General features: G+C 38.6%; 1 protein-coding gene across 16 annotated transcripts in view; it reads right to left on the reverse strand.

Annotated features, from left to right (window-relative positions):
- The window catches only part of HUWE1 (HECT, UBA and WWE domain containing E3 ubiquitin protein ligase 1), a 158,728-nt gene extending 142,143 nt beyond the window's left edge, over window positions 1–16,585 (reverse strand). For 11 of the 16 annotated variants that reach the window (XM_036016762.1, XM_036016758.1, XM_036016759.1 and 8 more), the window contains exons 1-3: window positions 16,482–16,583; window positions 16,183–16,281; window positions 10,491–10,620 (exon numbers count right to left, since the gene is read on the reverse strand). The gene's annotated coding sequence lies outside the window, so the exon portion shown is untranslated. Of the gene's footprint in view, window positions 1–10,490; window positions 10,621–10,987; window positions 11,350–13,632; window positions 13,765–16,182; window positions 16,282–16,481 lie in introns of those variants that run through there. The other 5 variants (XR_004901029.1, XM_036016756.1, XM_036016753.1 and 2 more) reach the window with 5 other exon arrangements.
- Between the last annotated feature and the right edge of the window lie 3,915 nt (window positions 16,586–20,500).

Consider the following 20,500-nt stretch of genomic DNA (forward strand, 5'->3'; position numbering starts at 1 on the left):
TGGTTAAAATTAAAAACATCAACAATATCTTACAGGTGGAGAAAAGGGCACTCACAAACACTACTGGTGGGAAGGAAAATTCAGTACTATTTATCGCCTTCAGTACCTATCAAAATTTTAAATGACCCAGAATGAATTGCACTTCTAAGGCCCAACAAAAGAGAATGATTAAATTATAGTAGTAAGTCCATGCTTTGGGATGCAATACAAACACTAAAAAGAATGTTCTAACTGTATGTTCCAACATTTAATCTGCAAGTTTTACAAGCAGGAAATTCAGTCCCATCTACAGGTTTATGTCATCCATAAACATGCATGAAAACAGAGCAAAATCGAATTGTCCCATCAAAAAGCTCCAAACTGACCTCATGTTGACAAATAATAACTATAGTCAAAAGGGTAAAGAAACTGAGTTGTCTTTGGACTTTTGACTTGATCATTTACTTTTCTACTTGCTTAAATTTTCCCCATTTGAGGGGAACTTTCATATTTGAAAAGGGCCACTTATTCTGGACTTCCTGCTGGATGACACTTGCTGGCACATTCAGAAATAGAGGTAAGCTCAGAAGTTTCGTTTTAAGAGAAGATTTATCTTTAGCACAGTAGAAACAAGAAGTAAACTGGGTTCAAAGACTGGCTCTACCACGAACCAGCCATGTTACCCTGGACAAGTCATTTCCCCTAATCTGGGCCTATAAAATAAGGACTTTGATATGGAAAAAATCAAATATAAGATCTTATCCAACACTTCTGTTGGACATGGAGATTACTATTTTGTTTCGCTAGAGGAGGACATTTGAATTCACCCAAGCAGACAGTCTGCCTTTACTTTTAAAAAGTAAAAATGTAATGATCTATGTAAAAGGCTGTCTTCAAGACAGATAAGGAAATTTGAGGAGCAGAGATTAGGTGAAGATACTGCAAGGTACTCTAGGCTAGAGAAGTCAAATTAGCCCCCACCAAAAATGTGGCAGCAGATATAGGTATCAGAAGAGAGACATCTACAGCAATGATACTGGCTCTATCCAGGTTTATGCTCTTCTCTAATACTAAAGTATCAATCAAGGCTTACCCTGAGGTGCTGTATACTGTAAATCAACATGGGTTATATACTAAACACACCACACAACGATGCAGGATAGTCTTTCTAAACAGGATAGTAAGTATCAAAAGCCCTACAGGTTTGCATTTGGGGTCTAAAAATTTATTAAGGAAACATAGATGTTACAAAGATTTCTCTGTTACACTGTTACTCTGCGTCTTTCTTTTGTTCAACACTTACTACAAAATGTCTATTGTGCACTACTAAGTATTGTTTTAAGACACAGAAAAAGTAACATTTGAAGGTTTGAACACAGGGTATTAGTTAACAAATTATAAATCATGCACACAATACAAATAATGCAGCCACAAAAAACACTATAGAAGTATACATTATGACAGAGAACAGGGGTCAAAATATTAAGTGGGAAGAGCAAACTTAAAAATACCATTTCTATATTAGCTTGGAGAAACAGCTAAAAAAAGACAATTTGGGGAAAACTGAGAAAGTTTGAATATGGACAGGATATTAGATAATATTAAGAAAAAGAATAAATTCTCTAGGTGTGATAATAGTACTGTGATTTTATAGATCCTTATTCTTAAAACATGCATGCTGAAGGATTTAAGGATGAAGTATCTTCTTACTTTATATGCTTCAGGAAAGTTAAATATACATATAAATCAAATATGGTGAATTCCTAAAAACTGTTGGATATAGCTGACGATATACAAATGCTCCTGTGCTAGTCTTCCAGCATTTTTGTTTCAAAATTTTCAAAATAAAAAGTTGGAAGGTAATGAATTACATTTAAATTATTGTAAAAAATATGTTTATGCTACATACAGGCATAAGAAAAGCCTTAGAAGAATATACTGAATACTCATGTCATAGTATTTATCTCTGAATGATAATTTCAGATTTCTGTAATTATCTGTGTTTTTCAACAATAAGCAATGTATACTTCTATAATCATGAAGAATATTACTTAAAAATAAAGTCAAGAAAGTGTTTTCAAACAAGACTTACAATGGAATGAATAAATGACTAAATAAAGTCTCATTCCCAAAGCATTCTTATTAAATGATTTTACAAACTCTAAAGTAGTATGCAAATATAATACTACACAAGAGATAGCAGATTGTTGTGTGGACATCACATAGTTTTTGAATTTCTACTTACATGAGTAATTTATACCATTCTCACGGTATAAAAATCCAAGCAATTCACGGTAATGATCGCAGAGAGGAAGGGAACACTGGGTTAAAGTATTACTAAAAAATATTTCCCCTTTACCTATACTACCCCCTCCCTAAAAGACTTGAGGCAAAAATAAGTGATAAAAAATCATCAATTCCGGGAGAGAATAGCAAAAGGGTTTTTATTATATTATTCTCTGTACTCTTCAGTATACTTCAAATTTCTCAAACAGAAATGCAAACATCACAGAACAAGATCAAACTCCTCTTGACCACTCCTCCCCGCCAAATATATCAGTTTACCCCAGTTTTAAAAAAAATTCAAATAGCATCATACAAACTATACTATCTTGCAACTTGCCAAAATTATCTCCAAAATAGCAGTATTAATTTATACCACTTGTGGGCATTATTTAAGACCAGATTCTTCCCTATATTTCTGCCAAGACTTGATATTTCCTTTTTTTTTTTTTTGCCAATCTGGCTAAAAAAGATCTCATTTTAATTGGTATTTCCAAATGTTTAGTTTGAGTATCTTTTCTTATTATTAGACCTTTTTTTTTTTTGTCCTATTCTGGGAAAACCATGTCCAAAATTTTCTAAATGCTACTCTTACCATTAAGACGAGAACACACCAACCAAAATGTTAATGGTGACTGAATATGCTTGTAGGAGTAGGAATCTTTCCCCAAAATAAGAACACATTTTCTAGTTTTTTTTGCAAACTAATTCAGTAACAGAAACTAAAAAATGACGATAAAGTAGGTAAAAATAATCCTTTTACATTAAAAATATTAGTTTCAGGGTACTCTACTACTGGAGTATATAACACCCTTCAGGAGTTCATAAAATCTAGCTTAAAGAAGTAAACACATCTAAAGTACAAACCTTTTGAGGAAATGAAACAATGGTCGAGACATTTGGGATACATCTAACTAATTTCAGTTGTATAGTATTTTTAAGTCCGTGATGTATTTTTCATCTGCTATAGCACATTTTGTTCACTCCTAATGTTACTGTACTGATCCTTTTGACTGTTTACAAGTCTCCCACCCATAGTAGACTATGCTGACCTCCATTCTCCAGGTGCTTATCTTTGTACTCCCAGTATCTGGCAGTACTGAGTATGTCCTCAAATCCTTATTGAGTGAATAAGTTATCATCACCCCTATTTTAAAAGATGAGGAAACAGGCTCAGAGATGAAGTAATTTGCCCTAAGTAACAGAGTTATTAAGTATTTATTTTACATAAATTACAATGGCTTTATTTTTGTAGGCCACTCTATAATTTAAACATTTAAAAATATATCATTTTACTTTAATGTTCATAATAGCCTATGAAACAAGCTTTCTGATTACCATTTTATAGATGACAATGCAAATTCAATGATAAAACCTAGGCCGACTCAAATCCTAGTTTATATGAAGTATAGCTGTCTCTTTACATACTTGATAGATCACTAACTGGATTTAGGAGCTTCTATCTTTATGTAGCAAACATCTGGGGGGATGTAGAGGGGAACGGAGAAGGTGGAATGAAGACTTAAAGCAACAGGACAGAAAGCTGGAGACCAGGTATAGGTGCATCTAAAGACTATAAACTGATATTGTAGTGTCAATCACACGTACCACTTTGAAATCTAATCTTGGCCCAAAGGTTTTTCTTGTTATTACCCTGTATTCACAGAAGACAATCGCAGGCTTTCTCACATATCAGCAGTCTCAAAGGCCAGGAAGGGATATGGAGCTAAGGAGAACTTTGAGAAACAATAGGTTACATTATGCATGGACAAAGCAGAGGAAGAAATGATAACACAAAGGAAAAGGCTAAGGAACTTTAAACATGATCTCACTTAGTCCTTAATTGGACTGTGAATTTCTCAAGGGCAGAGACCGACTCTTTCATTTTATGTTCTTAGCTCACAGTACTTAGAAACACTCAGTGACTACTTGTTGAATTGAATAAAGAGAGGTAAGATACGAGAGGGAAAAAGATAGACTATTAATAAAAAAAATGGTTTCCAACTTATTAAGCACTTACTGTGTGTCAAGTGCTGTACTGTTTGGATAATATATATTAAAAAGAATATTTACCTCTTTTCTAACCTGCTATTTATGGTGCCAAAATGTATGTTAATAGTGGTGATACCACTGACTACTAGGAAGATTCATTATGGGTTACTAAGGTTACAGCAGAACCTGAACAGAACAAACTTGAACAATGGGGGGCTGTGTAGATGGAAGGAGGTCAGGGCAACCAATGGAGTGCACATCACCACAGAAACGGGTAAGACCCTTCACAGGGTATGAGTGTGACCCCCAAGGCTTGACAAAGTGAAAAAAACTACTCTGGTGGAACATTCAGTTATCACTGGCCAGAGTCTTAGTCCCCAAATGACCAAAGAACAAACCCAATTCCTTCCCACTGCTGATAAACCCAACACAGACCTGAAGGGTGGGTCCAGACATGCTTTGCTAACTGGCCATCACTTGACCACCATAATTGCCCATTTCCGAGTTGTTGGAAGCATTAAGCAAAATACTGTGTAAAAGAAATTACCATCTACTAACTACCTATAGTGTATTAACACCTTAAATCTTCTCATTTAATCCCAATAACCCCAATGAATAAATTATTTTCCCCACAAGAAGCAACTTACAGGTTAGGTTAGTTGCCCAAAGTGATAGAAATAGTGACCAGAAAAAAATGTAAAGTCAAGCATTTTCCTGCCCTTCCTATACAAATTACATCGAGTAACCTTATAAAATTATTCCAGCTAATATATGAAAACAAAGTGATGGAGTTAGAGCATTTTGACACTTTCAATGAAGTAATGGATCTAAGCTTTGGACAGCAACGGCTGTTAGCATACAAAGTATATTCACAACATCATTACAACCTAATGAATATTGTGAATGAACACAGCATTGCCAATATTCTTGCCAAAGGGAATGAATCTGAATTTATAAAGCCTCTGGATCCAGCTGTCCATCTGCAGAAAATACAGAGGACAGAGGAACATGTTGAATTATATTCAGTATGCAACCAGATAAATTCAGTCTTTGGGAAACTACAGGTCACATGGCCTGAGTTCTTCAACAGATATAGTATAGGAAAAAGAAAAGCAAAAAAAGGAAGCTATAGATATTTATAGGACAAATAAAATTTTAAAAGATGGACAAAATAGCCCTAGCTGGTGTGGCTCAGTGGACTGAGTGCCGGCCTGTGAACCAAAAGGTCATTGGTTTAATTCCCAGTCAGGGCACATGCTTGGGTTGTGGGCCAGGTCCCCAGTAGGGGGTGCATAAGATACAACCACACTTTGATGTTTTTCTCCCTCTCTTTCTCCCTCCCTTCTCCTCTCTAAAAATAAATAAAATCTTTTAAAGAACATGGACAAAATATACCAGACTATCCAGCGATGCACACTTAGATAATAAAACCATAATAGATTGCGAAGTGATTACTATGTCAGAATACCAGACTCTTTCCAAGGGAGGGAGGATGCTGGGGTTGGAATGGGCACATGGAAGGATTTCTAAGGTGACAGGCAGAGTTTTATTTCTTGATTTGGGTAGTGGCTACAAAAGTGTTCACCTTAAAATTATTTATTAAACTATAAACTGTTTTGGGGTGGTTTTCTTTATCTGTATGCCACTTTTTGCAATAAAAGAAAAGCATTTTAATCACTTGAAAGCTGCTTACATACAATACAGCATGATTCCATTTGTAGAATAGACAAATCTATAGAGACATAAAGTAGATTAGTGGTTGCCAAGCACTGCAGGTTGGGAGAGAGAAGGGACGTGACTACTAATGGCTACTGAGTTTCTTTGAGGGGCGATGAAAATGTTCTAAAATTAATATGGTAATGGTTGTACAACTGTGGGCAACTAAAATCCAATGTATATTTTAAATGGGTAAATTGTACGGTATGTGAACTATATCTCAATAAAGCTGTTGAAAAGTCTAAGACACTCCAATTAAACCAAGACACACTTTTAAAATACAGACAGTGCTCTGGCTGGTGTGGCTCAGTGGCTTGAGCTCTGGCCTGCAAACCTAAGGGGTCACAGGTTCGATTCCCAGTCAGGGCGCATGCCCAGGTTGCTGGTCAGGTCTCTGGTCCCCAGTCTCCAGTGGGAGACACACAAGAGGCAACCACAGACTGATATTTCCATTCCTCTCTCTCCGCCTCCTTTCCCCTCTAAAAATAAATAAATAAAAATATTTACAAAGAAATAAAATACAGACAGGAGTGGAACCCAAGATCTGAATTTCTGACAAATTCCCAGGTGACACTGCTGATACTGATCTGGGTGCCATTTTTCAGAAACCACTTTAACAAAAGATTTCAAAACTGCTTCTAGATGAAAGCAGTACTAAATAGCACTGAAGAGTCAAGTATTTTTACTCAGGGACTGAGAAAGTAGTCCAGAAAAAAAAAAAAGCAGTTAACACTCTATGCCATACATTGTTCTATTCCAGTGGTTCCCCTGATCATCATCAACAACATCTCCTGGGAAACTGTTGGAAATGCAAATTATCAGCCCCCCCCCAATTTATGGAATGAGAAAATCTGGGGGTGGAGCCAAGCAATCTGTGTTTTAGCAAGCCCTCTAGGTGATTCTGATGTTATCTAAAGTTTCAGAAACACTGTTCTAAGCATTTGATATGCATTAACTCAGTTAAACTTCTTGAAAACCCTATGAAGCAGGTTTTCCATTTTCTAGATTAAGAACTGTGGCACAGAAGTTAAATAATTCACACAAGATGACATGGCTGGTAAGAAATGGAGCCAGAATTCAAACCCAGGGAGTCTGACTACAGTGTTCTTAAGCACTATGTTAAAAGGTACTTCTACCTATAAAAAGTCAATCAGCAGAATAATAAATTAGTAATGGAGCCCTGGCTGGTGTAGCTCAGTGGATTGAGCGCGGGCTGGGAACCAAAATGTCCCAGGTTCGATTCCCAGCCAGGGTACATTCCTGGGTTGCAGGCCATAACCCCCAGCAACCGCACATTGATGTTTCTTTCTCTCTCTCTCTCTCTCTCTCTCTCTCTCTCTCTCTCTCTCTCTCTCTCTCTCTCCCTCTCTCTCTCTCTCTCTCTCTCCCTCCCTCCCTTCCCTCCCTAAAAATAAAAATTAAAAAAAATCTTAAAAAAAAAGAATTAGTAATGGAAGTAAAAAAGGAAAAAGCAAACACCAGGAGAAATATGCCTCACTATAAAGACAGGCAAACAAGAAAATAATCACAGCAAATAATGATAGCATTAAAGCAACCTTCCAAAAGTGTGCCAAAATATAGCAGCCACCAAATACAATACACCCAAGTATTTCCAAAGCAATTATCTCTAGTATCTAATTATAAGGGCTTTAAACCTCGGTAATGCTAAAGATGGTACATAAATTCAAGGCAGCAAGTTCACATTTTTCGATCTTTAAAATCTAAATGATTATACTAAAAGATCATTCCATCATTTGTATTTCCTTACTCCTAGTCCCTTTTAGTTTCTACTTAAAAATTATTGAAATGGTAAAATAACTTTTTTCTCAACATCTAAGATAACACAATCAGAATCTCAAGGTTGAAAAAGAATTTTCATATTCATCTAGTCCAACCAGCAATCCAGACTGAATCAATCTATAATACCAATCTCCACTTAATGATACATTCATTCATAAGAAGCTAACACAAATTTCAACTTTCTGTAAAATCACATTCTGGGATCAATCCATGTCACCACTGTAATTTTAAAAACCAAATGCTTAAAAACATTTTTAGGGAACTAAAGGCTTTAAATGCTCAGGCTAACAGCCCAAACAAAACCTATACTTGCTTTACTCATAGAGAGCCACTCCTTCACTATCTGAAAGCACTGCTGCTATAACCAGAAGACCAAGCTGGTCAACAAGTACATCAAGTTTTAGCAACTCAACCACTATGACACATCAAATGAGAGGGCTTCCAAAGAATCTTCAGAGCTGAATTATCCCTGACATTAACATATAAACATCTGGTAACCAGTCATTGAGAAAATGAGTTAGAGAACAATACAGCAAAAACACTCAGGACCCAAGTGCCTGTGACTATCAACCTTACAGATGGTGAGATCACTGTTGAGCAGCCTAATAAGGTTACAGCTACACATCAGACTTAAACATCTTAATCTCACTACAAGAGAGGTAACATGGAATGTAAAAGAGCACATATTTTCAGAGCAACCAAGTTTGGCATTTCAATACTTTGAGCCCATAGTTTAAAAGATACAACAAAAGAAAGAATGCAACAATATTGTAAACCTGTAGCTGTTAAGAACTCTAGAAACAATTTAAATAAGCTGTTAAGAACTCTGGAAACAATTTAAATAATAAAATGCCTACTATGTGCAAACCTGTCCCCAAAATTTAGTTACCCTAGTTTCACAAACTCCAGATTAGAAGTGACCTGTTCAAACTTCCTAACTACAGAAAACTCAGAACAGGGGTAAATATCTAATCACCATATCCAATGTGCTTGGAACTTTTGTTAAATGAATGGGCTTCACTGCATTTTCCAAGAAATCACTTCTTTAATACCTAGTCTACTTTCACCTAGTGATCTGATTTCTCCACGAATGAACAAAGAACTGAAAAGTCTGAACTCATGATCCATAGCACTGGATTCACAATAATATTTCATCTAATACCTCCAAAACTTTTCATTCATGACCTCTACACCCTCTCTACCCCTACAATTTGTAATTGCTCTCATTTTATAGGTAGGCACAAATGGCCTTGCTCTGCCCCTATTTGTGCTTAAGTCAAAAGCTGGCTGGAGTCTGTGTCCAGCTTTCATTCTCAGGTTTTGACTGTAGAAAAGACATACAGTAGATCCCGGGATGGTCAATGCTACACAAAGAAAGAAATGAACGGTTTAAAAGACTTTATGCCGATGGGGAGGGGGCATCACTTCCAGAAGAAATAAAATTAAAAATAACAACAGGAAAACTACAGTTGTGTAAAACAGCTGAAAATAAGGATGTAAGTGGAAGCTCTCAAAAACTGTTTAGTTTCACCATTTCAGAAAGTATATCACAGCCAGAGGAACTCATCACTAAATCTCATTAGCTAAGAAGTTATGGGTCAGAGTGGCTGAGATACCAACATCAAAAGAATAAAAAGCAATATTATGACATAGTATAAAAATAACTAAACCACCTAAGGAAATTGAAACCATGAAGAAAAACCCCAAAGGCACAATCAGGTCATTATCTAGGAAACATTAGCTTCTTCCACAAGGAGGCCTACTTTTCATGTGGAGCAGTAAGCAGGGCCAAGACATGGAATTGAAGTCAGGTATCAATTAAATCAGACTCTGCCACAGAAAAAAGAATCCATGACTAGTTATTTTGGGATAGTGCCTAGGCCAGCAGTATCAACTCCAACTGGGATACAGGAGATTACTGCCATTGTTCCATTATAATGGGGTCGTCCAGGGTCTTTAACTTAGCAAGAATGGGTTAGTTTAGATACCACTACTGGGATATAATCACCAAATGTGGGGAAAACTATAGGCCAAGTTTTTCAACAAATAAATCAGAAGAAAAAAGCAAAAGGGACACAACCTGCAGATTAAAATAGAGTTAAGGGATATATCAATACTTTGTGATAAATGGACTGTCTTCGGATCCTAATTCAGAGTGTAAAATTTGAATACTAGCTTCTTATTTGATATTTTAAAAAATTACTTTTTTTGAGTTGTGATAATGTTTTTTTAGGTTATGTCTACAGAGTCCTTATCTTTTAGAGATACATATATTTGCAAATAAATATATGATCATAGGGGTTTATTTCAAAATAGTTGGGGGCAGTGGGTAGAACTATAGATGAAATAGAATAGCTACAAGTTGGTATATGTTAAAAGGTGGCAATAGGTACACAGGGGGATCATTATACCACCCAATTTGTGTATGTTTGAAATTTTCCATAGCCCTTTAAAACAAAACTGGTTAGACTTATCTTGCAATTTTATTTTTTCAATGATGCTTAAGGTGAATTAAAAAATTATGTAGAGTCAGAATTCATTCTAAGAGTTTAATTCAGTAATAGACTCCACTTAAATATAAGAACCAACCAGTACCACTTCAGATTAGTGTTAGAAACCAGAGTAACTCAATCACAGAATGGAAATACACCCCCCCCACAACATCTCCATTCCAGGAAGTAAAGTGCAAATACTACCGACAAAGATTTAGAAAAACTAACCTAAAATCACAGCCAATCATACTCATCCTGGTGGGAAATACCAACACTGCTCCAACAGCTTTCTGAACCTTCCTGACCAAGTTGGTCTGCTGGTTCCTTTGGAGTACTACAGGTCAGACTGCTGAAGTTCCTATAAAAAAAGGTGGAGGGGGGGAGATACACAAACATTTATTAGAGTGTAGGGGAGTTAACTATTATTATATCAATGTTCAAACATAATCATAGTTATTATTTCTTAAGCAATCACCCTCATGTAGCAATTTGCATTTTTCAAGACCTGCTTTGAGCACTGAAAAGAATTCAGAAAGAATGGCTAAAACAATTCTAATCTGACAACAGCCCCTGAAAACTCAACTCAGTTCTCTCAACACAAATGAAATTATGGGGGATAGTGATTATTCTATAAACAATTTTTAACCTCACTAGAAATTGATACCATGGCAGTGTTTAATTTATTTTTGGTGAAAGAAAAACTTGCACACATAAAACATTTTCACCTTTATACATTCATTTTGGCCACACTAGGAGACGAATTATAAACACCCTAGAAACTCAGACTGAACTTTGCCACTGAACAAAAGTTTTCAACTGGTATTTCCACTTCTTCCTCTCTTCTCAGAGATCTACCTAGAATAAATTAAGCCTTTTAGGCCACACCTAGATTGTCATTCCCAGATTTGTTCTAGTTCTAAATGACAAGAGTCAAATTAAGGTTAAGTTCTGATCATTGCTGACCCACTCTAAAAAACACCAAAGCAGTATCTCAAAGCAAAATGATCCCCTGACCTCTAATGAAAAAAGAGGAAAATTCTATTACCTCCAAAGTACTTAAAATGAAATAAATCTTAAAGCTCAAAACTAGTGTCCACATACAGTTAATTTCTGACTGGTTGGTTACCCATGGTAAATTTTTACTCCTTGGTAAACTTTTCACCATCACATTTCTATTTCAAACCCCATCACCCACAAAGATAATTAGGAAAAAGCACTCACTTTAATATTGTTCTAATCAAAATATAACAGTAGGAAAACGACCTCCACATTGAACCCAGTCATTTCTACTTAGTTCCCTTTGCAAAAGAAGCCTGGTGGTTTCAAACCACCTTTCTAAACTCACTCAGAAATTACCCTAAGTAAGACCAAATAGCAGATCCCTACACTGAGGGACCAAAGAAGGTAGGGGAAAAGCACTATGAACACTTGAAAACTAGCTAGCAGAAGTTCCCTTTATCACTACAAAAAGGAAGGCACCAAATCTCATCTAAGATGAATGACAAGACAGACTACCTTTGAAGGTGTAGGTGGGAAGAGACAAGGGATGAGGCACCCCTACTAAAAGACAGAACACCCAGGGGGGCTGTATTTGAGAGGAACATTATGCCTGGTGGTTATTCCAGGACAATGATTTTGCTCTAGCATTGCTTGACTAAGGGTTAACACAGGTGGGAATTACATCTAAACTCTAGGAACTATTGCAGATAGTTTGGCCTATGAAGAGGGAAAAAAAATACAAAATGATAGAACTAGCATGAAACATTTACAGTTAAAGGAACAGAATCTCATTCTTTCCTATGTCATAAAACTACCACACGACACAAATGCATCTGACAATGTATTTTTACCCCAAGGAATAGTAACCACAATTTACTGTGTGTCTACCATAAGCCAGGAACTTTACAAAGTGTCCAATTCTAGCAACTACAAGTGCTATATCTTCATTATCCAGATGAAAAAAAACCCGAGAATTTGAAAAGTTATGTGCCCACGATCACAAAGTTAACATGAACCCAAAGCACACAGTATTTCCACCATACTAGGCTGCATCCCCCTTGACTGGGGAATGTTGGTGTCTCCTCAGTCTGGCAACATCCAAGATAAAATGATGTTTAACATGTAATCTAAAAAAGAAATGATAGGCAATTACCTATAGTAATGATGAAATGAGGAGTAGAAAAAAAGTAGAACATGGCAATGATTGGGAGGCAGGAGATAATCTATAAAAGTTATTTTATTTTGTAGCACATGGGGAAGGGGGAACATAGTGGAGCCTGACAGTAAAGTATCTTCTCTCTAGGGAATTCAGCTCCTGGAAAAAGAGTATGAGGGGCAAGGATTAAGAAGTGAATAACATGTAAGAGACAGCCAGAAGCAGATAGATTTCCACAGACCAAGAGGTCACAGGACCTCAGAACAAGGCAAGGAAAAGGGGCGGTTCCAAAGTTTGTGTGGGGGATGGAAGGGGGTTTGCAGGGTGTAGAAAGACAAGAATTTGGTTTACCAGAGGGTTACCCTGTACAGCTTTTTAGTTTTTTTTTGGGGGGGGGTGGGTGTTGTTATGAGTAAGACTAATGGCCCCTAGAAGGAAAAGGTCATGAAGACTGCAAATCATTCAACCACCAACCCATTTACTGTTCCACCTGAGTGGTTGAACAGCACGCAGAGTTGGAGAAATCGGTGTGCCCTGTGCTTCTATCAGGGTCATAAAGCGTGAAGACCTAAGGAAATGGAAGGCTACTATGGCTCCATCCATAAAGATGCAGTAAATGAAGGGAAAAGGAAAGATTCTATTCAACGCCTATGTCAAGAGAACCAATGGAAGAGGGAAATCGGACAGGATAGGGGCTTTGGGATAAGCTCTTCCTTACAACTGGGAAAGAGACGATACGGAAAAGCTTTGCCTCCTAAATATCCACGTAGATGAAGAAGATTCAATGGGACCACAGAATTAGGGAAGAAATGGGAGGAATACGTCAAAAGCAAAAAGCCTGACCCCTTAGTCAAAGACCACGGGAGCTGGGGAAGTAGAGTCCACCTCAAGAAAAACTAGGTGATTGATTTGATCCGCCGCAGGGGCGGAGAACGGAGGCGAGCCAGCAAGAAGGTAGTGGGAGAAGAAACCAGTTGTTGTAGGTTAGTACTCCTCTCCCTCACCACCTAATCTAACCCCCAACCCGCACCCCACGAACTCCAGGACTCCCACCCCCCACCCTTCCCAACCCGCCCACTGCGGCGGCGACAACGGAGGCGTTGACTGACTGGTGGGGCAAAGGCGGGCCCACACGCGGCTGAGGCCCGGGAAATGGTGTCGGCTCATCTGAGTAGAGCTGGGGTGGTCTTGGCCTCAGGTCCGATTTATCAATACCTCGGCGTCCTGCCAATGGTCACCTCCATAACGTCGGGCATCTCAGAGGCGTCATAAAAGCGGACAGCCAACACCTTAGTGTCGGGTCCTGGCCGGACAGACATCAGCTTCCGCCGCCATCTTAACAAGCAAGCGGACCGACCCTAGTCACTGCCCCCCCCACCCCCAAGCTACCTCCGCCGCCACCGCCAACGGATCCCACGAGGACGTAACCCCACTCCCGCGAGAACTCATCGGCTAAGAACAGCACCAGCCGAAGACGCTGCCGTTGCCTCCAAGGCTGCTGCAGTCCGTAGCCGAACGGCAGCTGCCTCTGCGCGATCCCGCGAGAACCTCTACCGGACGGGAAAAAAGCCAGAGCCCAGCCCTTCCCAGACCCCTCCTCCCACCAAAGCCGAAGTAAGGCTCTGCTCTCAACCTACAAGAAGCGAAAAGCAAATGACGCACAACCCCACGAAGCGCCGAGGGGCGGAGTCAATCTGCCGCCACTGGCTCCCGCATGCGCCATGATAACTATCGCGATATTACGTTTTGGTCTCTGAAGAGACCTTCGAAATCACCGCAGGATGCCGCCCGCGCCTCGCCTTTCGGAAACATGGGATCTCGCGAGACCGAGTTCACGCTCCTAAAAAGGAGAGAGGCTGGGCTTCATGAAAATGACTGGGAGTTTTTCGGGGAAGGGAGGAACCTCCTGTCCTGCAGGGATCTCGCCTACCACGAGGTTTCCGACCCACTGCGGTGCTGGCTGCCAAACCTCGCGATGACACAGCTCAGCGCCAAATCTCGGCCATGTCCTGAAAACTGCCTCCGCCCCCGATCTAAGGTGTCTAGAGTCTAGTGCTTGAGGAAAATTTAAAAAGTCAACCTGTTTATTCTCACGCTTCTGGGTAGAGCTGTACCAATTAGCCAGACTCCATTCTGGGAGAGAAGCAATGGGTCCCCCATTGTTATCTGCCTCCAGGAATCATATCATCCTGGATTAACACATAAAAGACGTTCAATCTCACAATAAACACGAGAATGCAAATGAAAACAATGACATACCATTTCTGCCCATTAGATCAGGGAAAAAATTTTTAAAGACCGATAACATCCAGACTCCTTCTCTCGCCGCACTGCAGGCTAACCTGAATCCATCTTAACCTAACTAAAGGGTCACATCGTTAGTTCTAGCTACTAAGCTACTAATTTTAACTCTTGAGTTTGTACCTTGTTATAACTAACAGATCCAATAAAGTGGTTTTCTCCAAACAAAGGAGTCTGCTCTCAAAGGAAAATTGAAGCTTCCTGGGGGGGTGGTGGCAATGTGCATGCTTGTAGATTTTAATATGGCAGTTTTCCACGTCAAGGCAACAATGTTTCTCCAATAAATCTTGGGATACAATGTGGCTCTAATTGTGGGCTTTTCTATTCTGATATATTGTTCTGTCCATTGTAATTTAAATACTATTCCTTTAGAGTACATTTTAATATCTGTTAATATAAATACCCCGATTTTTACTTATATGTTTTCGTTATTCTTAGCCATCTTTTTTTTCCAGATGAACTTTAGAATCATATTAAGTTCCAAAAACTTAGTATATTTATTGAAATTGCATTAACAGTAAAAAGCAACATAGTAAAAATGGACATCGCTACAAAATTGAGCCTTCTTATCCAGAAGCATGTATCCCTTCTCCGTGTACGCAAACGTTTATTATATTCCTCAATAAAGTTTTGTAGTTTACTTCTAGGTATTTTTATTTGTTTTTATAGCCTTTGCGAATGATGCTTTCTCTAGTATTACATTTTAAAAATGCTTATTGCTTATAGATAGGAAGACTTGATATTTGCCTATTTACTTTTGTAATCTGGCAAAGAATAGGTTCAACTTCGGTAGTAATCAGGGAAATGCAAATGAAAACAATGACATACCATTTTTTTGCCCTTTAAATTGGTCAAAATTACAAAGATTGATAATAATTTGTGTTGGCACAATTGTGGAAAAATGGGCACTCGCACAACATTGGAGATTGTAAATTAACATAGCCTTTGGGGATGGCAATTTGGATAAATCTATCAAAATGCATACACACTTTGACCCAGCGACTACTCTTCTAAGAATTGCTCCGACAGCAATACTCGTACATGTGGATGAAACATAAACGAATCCATTCATTATAGCATTGCTTGTAATAGCCCCCTCCCCCCAAAAGGGAAACAAGCTAATGTACATTGATCCGGAAATGGTTAAATAAACTGTAGTACAATCATACAATGCAGCTGTTTGTACATAAGACATTGAGATTCCTTGATATAGGAAGATCTACAAGGCATATTAAGTTTTTAAAAAGCAATTTGCCGAAATGAATATGTATTTGCGTGTTATAGTGCCATTCAGATCCCAAAACATACACGTACAATGCCTAGTAGTTACCCGCGAAGCCTGCCCTCCCGCCCCTCACCTTCCCCCTCCCCAGAGGCCGCCTCCCTCGAACCCGTGAGAGAAACGCTGAAGGCCCAGCCTGTACTCCCTCTCTAGAGCCACTTGGCCACGGCTAATGCCGGTACCTCGCATCCCCACTGTCGGCCGCTGTCTCGCCGCGCTGCCGGCCGCTGTCCCGCTGCCCCAGAAGATGCGGCTAGCTCTCCGCTGGCGCCGGCCGAGGCCTGGGGGAGGGGAGAGAAGGCGGGGTGGAGGGAGTACTGGGGCAGGCCGCCAGGCCCCTTCACCAGCCTCTCCCGCAGGCTCCCCACTACCGCCACCTCCGTGCCTCCGCACAGGGTCCCGTGGGAACAAACCCAACGAGGAGCCCACGATGGCCGCACGAGAAGAACCCGCCCCCCAACCCGAGGGGGAAGACGCTCACCTCGGCGGCGATAGCTCCGTGGGGCTCACAGGAGCGTGCCAGGTCCGGGGCCCTGCTTCAGCCCCGCTCCCCTCGCTCGCCCTCCGCTGAAAGCCTCCCCGCTCCGGCTCTCCTAACACTTGATCTGAGGCTCCACCCCTTGTGGAGAAGCCCCGCCCCTGCCCCTGGGGAGGTCCTCCCTCCACGGTGAAGCTGGGTCCCTAACCATCGACCGCGGCTGAGCTACTCCCAGTCCCCCAAACTCAACCATAAAGGATTGTTGATTGTAGGGTCTCTAAGGAATTGAGATTTGATTCCAGGCACGATGGAAGACATTGAAGGGTAATGGGATTTGATTTACGTTTAAAAATTAACAATCTTTCCAGCTACCTTGTGAAGAATGGGGGGCAAGAGGGCAAGCGGGTTCATGCTGTGGGTGGAGGGCAGGAGAAAACTTGGGCGCTGACCACCGTGAATTCACAAGGGCAAAGCCTTAGTACACTTACTTCAGGCACAGAGTAAGCCCTAAATAAACATTCTTTCTTTTTCTCCTTGGTATTATTTGGGATGCAGTACGATTGACAAAGACCTGTGAATGCATAGGAATAAAGTGGATCTGGTAGGAGATACCCCTAACTATTAACTGTGCTTCATCTAGGGTGCACAATGAGATTGCAGGGTGAAAGGAGAGGGGGACTTTGACTTGCAACTCCAGATACTTCAGTAAGATTTGAATTGTAAACAAAAGCATGTATTAACTCAATATTTTAAAGTATAAAGACAAAAGCACTATCAAAAGTACTCTTGAATCATAGAGGAAATACAACTGTTATTTTACCCTCCAGTTCTAATTCTAACCTTCCAGAACAATGGCTCATGCCCTGAATTGAGAATCTGATGAATGGATCCACTGCCGGCCAAACATATGCTTACACATAGAATTTTGTGTATAATCTCATCTTTAGGGAAGCCCCTTTAAGATAGATTGACCCATTAAATATTCTTACAATGTTATTATTAACGGGTGAATGTTATTGCACTGTAATGCTAATTATTTATTTAACCAAGAACTCCATGTTTAGGTCTTTTTTATTACAAGAAATATAGGCACAAACATTGATATAACTAAGTAACTGCATCTTTCTAAGATTTTTCTCAAGGAGAAATATGTAAATATGGAATAGCTAGGGCCAAAAGGTCACAGGCTCTCCAGAACAGTTGTAACAATATACAGTCCTACCAGAAATATTTGAGAATTCCAGTTTATTTGGATATTCCCATGCCCTCACCAATATTGCTATTATAGTTTTCAAAAAACCTTTTAATTTCACAAGGCCTTTGGTTATAATTTCCATTTCTCACAGCACCTGCACTCATTCTAAAAGTCCATAGTCTCTACTATTAATTTTAGCCCCTATGTTTCTACTGTTGATTCCTAGGCCCCACAAAGTCTAGTTCCCCAACTCCTCATTTTAAAACCCCACACACCCTGCAACCACACTTTTAATTTCAGCCTTCAGCAGACTTTAGTCCTCTTGCCAACTACACTTCTTTTATAGTCCAAATTCCAACCTAAACTCCATGTTGTTTCTATTTTTCTTATTGTGGAATATTCAGAAAACATATGCAAGCACAAACAAAATACCAAAGCAAAAAAAAAATGTTATCTCACCACCTAGAGAGGACCGCTATTAATCTTTGGGTTTTATGTACTTCCAACATTTTTCTATGCAGGTCTAACAGAAGTAACACCTGCTTCGGTGTAGTTGGTAGGGTAATAATATGGCTGTAATCATTTATGGTTTTAATTTGAACATTTCACCTACAATGTCATATAGTGTGCTTGAGTGTGATATTGTTAGGTTACAGAATCGCATGCTTATTATCTTATAATAAAAGATTTTGTAATAAAATTGGGCATTATTTGTGTTGGACTCTGTATGTGTTCATAGTCTTACATAAAAGTATTATCATAGCATGTTATTATTTAATAACCTAGTGAATATTGTCATGTAATTAAGTATTAGTCTATAGCATGATTTTAATGGCAATATAAATAAATCTTTAACAGGCAACTAGCTTTTTGTTCATTTTTATTTAAAAATGTTTTCCTAGTTACACATGAACCAATACATTATTACTAAACACAAGACAGATAAATTTCAAGTCCCTCTTACATTACTGTACACATATGGAAATATATAGCTTCATTTTGCGTTTTTTACTTTAAAAAATATAAATGCCATCCTATTTATGTATTGTTCTGTTCATTGCTTTATTCATGTGCTACGGCTTGAAGATCTTTCCATGTCAGTATGTATAAATCTCATTCATTTTATGTACTGAGTAGTAGTAGTCCATCGAATGTGTGTCCTACAGTTAACTATTGATATAGTGATATATTCACCTATTGATAAAATACATAGTGTTTTCAGTACTTTTTTAGAATTTATACTATTAACAGGAACCTAAACAACAAAACAAACAAGCAAGCAAAATATAACCAAAGACACTGAAACAGAGAACAGTGCTGCAGCCCCGACCAGTGTGATTTCCCGTAGGGCGATTTCCCGTAGGGCACGTGCCTGCATTTCCGGCCAGGGCCCTATGTGAGGGGTTGGGGGTATGCAAGAGGCGTCTGATGATGTTTTCTCTCACACGTCGATGTTTCTCTCCCTCTCTTTCTCCCCCTCCCCCTCTCTAAAAATAAATAAATACAATCTTTTTAAAAACAATGTTGCAGTGAAAATCCTTGTATATGCTTTTTCTGCATTTGCTAAAACTTGTATGTAAGGTAGATATGGAGAAGTGAGATATATGGCCCAAAGACAGCACATTTTGAAATTTTAACACGTAATGCCAAATTTCCATGTAGGAAGACTCAGCTTACACCACCAGCAGCAGTGAATAAGAATAACCATTTTCCTAAATTTTTATCCCTACTGGGTATTAACCAATCATTTGAATTTTTTGCCAATATTGTTATGGGTGAAAATGTTGTATCATTCTTTGCATCTATCTGATTTTTAGTGAGGTTAAGGAATATTTTCATGTGTTTGTTGGCTATTTGCTCATGTGGTTTCGTGACTTGCCTGTTTATATCTTTCATCCATTTTCCAATTAGACTCTTTGGCTTCTTATTATTGAATTCTGCAGTCTGGAAATAAATCTTTGTTATATGTGTGGGGAATTTTTTGCAGACTTATTTTTAAACACTGCTTTTGGGGTCTTTTTGGGTACAGATGTTTTAAATGTTGATGTATTCAAATTTATCAGTCATTTCTTTATGGCTTTGCATTTTGAATCTTGCATAACAAGGCCTTTCTACACCAAGATTAGAAACATTGTTCTGTATTTTCGTGTAACATTTTAGAATTGTTTATCTTTAGCTATTTAATTTTCTGAAGTTACTTTTGGTAAACATTTTTCTAAGTCATTAAAAATTCTAGAAATGTTATGGTTAAAAGGTGAATATTATTTCATTGTAATACTAATTACTTTTGTATTTTTGTAGGGCACTAAACATTTTGTAAATCATCAGTTCAATAGTCCTAAAATCCATACCAGCACCAATCCCACAGTTTTTTAAGCACTTGAGCTTTAAATTATTACTTCATACCTGCTAGGGTAAGCACTTCTGTCTTTTTTTCTCACAAATTTCTGGACTATTCTTGTGCATTTTCTTTCAGATGAATTTTTAAATTAGCTTCTAAAGCTCTATAAGGATTCCTACTGGGCTTTTGATTGCATAAATTTATTTAATCAAATGGTGTAAGATATTTTATTTAATAAACCAGGCTTCTATGGCCATCCATTCCTGTTTTTTCTAATTGTCCACTCTTTTTTTAAAAAAAGATTTTATTTATTTATTTATTTTTAGAGAGGGAATGGAGTGAGAGAGAGATAGAGAGAGAGGGAGAGAGAGAAACATCAATGTGCGGTTGCTGGGGGTCATGGCCTGCAACCCAGGCATGTACCTTGACTGGGAATCGAACCTGCGACACTTAATTGTCCATTCTTATAAGCAGTTCTGTAAAGGA

This window comes from Phyllostomus discolor, chromosome X (genome assembly GCF_004126475.2).
Source record: "Phyllostomus discolor isolate MPI-MPIP mPhyDis1 chromosome X, mPhyDis1.pri.v3, whole genome shotgun sequence".
Lineage (NCBI taxonomy): Eukaryota > Metazoa > Chordata > Mammalia > Chiroptera > Phyllostomidae > Phyllostomus > Phyllostomus discolor.